Source organism: Brassica oleracea, chromosome C3 (assembly GCF_000695525.1).
Source record: "Brassica oleracea var. oleracea cultivar TO1000 chromosome C3, BOL, whole genome shotgun sequence".
Lineage (NCBI taxonomy): Eukaryota > Viridiplantae > Streptophyta > Magnoliopsida > Brassicales > Brassicaceae > Brassica > Brassica oleracea.
Genome location: NC_027750.1, coordinates 59,069,181 through 59,070,607, shown reverse-complemented (window position 1 = coordinate 59,070,607; position 1,427 = coordinate 59,069,181).

Below are 1,427 nucleotides of genomic sequence, written 5' to 3'. Positions count from 1 at the left end.
GATGCGAGCGATGCTTTTGTGGACCATAAGTGACTTTCCTACCTATGAGATGTTGTTTGGATGGACTACACATGGGAGATTAGCTTGTTATTGTAATGGAACGACAAATGTGTTTCAACTGAAGAATGGTAATGGAACGACACTCCTCCTCCATATCTAACTAAAGAACAAATTGAAGCGCAAATCGACTACTACGGAGCTAACGAAACAGTTCGTTGTGGTGGTAATTGGCATGTCCCCGGTAATATGCCTAATTCTTGCGGTGTTCATCACAACTGGCACAAGAAGAGTATATTTTGGGAGTTGTCATATTGAAAGGATCTTCTTCTGCGCCACAACCTCGATGTGATGCATATAGAGAATAATTTCTTTGACAACATCATGAATACAATATTGAATGTCCCAGGGAAGACAAAAGACAACATAAAATCGAGGTTGGACTTACCGGATATTTGCACAAGAAATGAGTTACATATAAAAAGCAATGGACAAATTCCCGTTCCGATATTCAGATTGTCTTAAAAAAAAGTCGGTGTTGTTCAACTGGGTGGCATCAGAAGTGAAGTTCCCTGATGGATATGTTTCAAATCTCTCTAAATGTGTTGAAATGGGTCAAAAGTTCTCCGGGATGAAGAGTCATGATTGTCATGTCATTATGCAACGACTACTTCCCTTTGCATTTGCGGAGCTACTTCTAACAAACATACATAAAGCACTTGCAGGTAGTATATTATAACGCAGTAATTTTATAATGGCTTAGTTTGCAATAATATATGATTAATAATGTGTTTAATTGTTTTTGGAATAAACAAGGCATTGGAGCATTTTTCAGGGATCTGAGCACACCCACTCTTAAAGAAGAAGTCGTGGAACAGCTTCAAAAGAACATTCCCATCTTATTGTGCAACTTGGAGAAGATATTTCCTCCGGAATTTTTTGACGTCATGGAGCATCTTGCTGTCCACATCCCATATCAGTATGAGCGAGCCATGAAATATTTGAAGGGAAAAGCAAAGAACCTCGTAAAAGTTGAAGGTTCTATAATTGCTGGGAGTTTGACGGAAGAAACATCACTTCACATCGTACTACTTTGCGTCAAAAGTACGTACCCGAAAAAGAGCTCCATGAAGATATGATGATGGTGGTGTTGCGCCAACATATGCAGTTGCTGGTGTTCCAGACATCTTTAGCCAGATTGGGCGACTCGGTGGGAAATCAAAAGAGGTTTGGTGGTCGAGTGAAGAAGAGAGTGAAGAAGACACTCATAGTGCACACACCTATATTCTACTCAATTGCGAGGATCCATTGATGCATTATTTTGAAAGGTAACATATATGGACACTTTTAAACACATATAAGTATAAATTATATAATTGCCAAAAATTAATTAATATAAAATGTGATTTTACAGCCTATTTGTTTCTCAA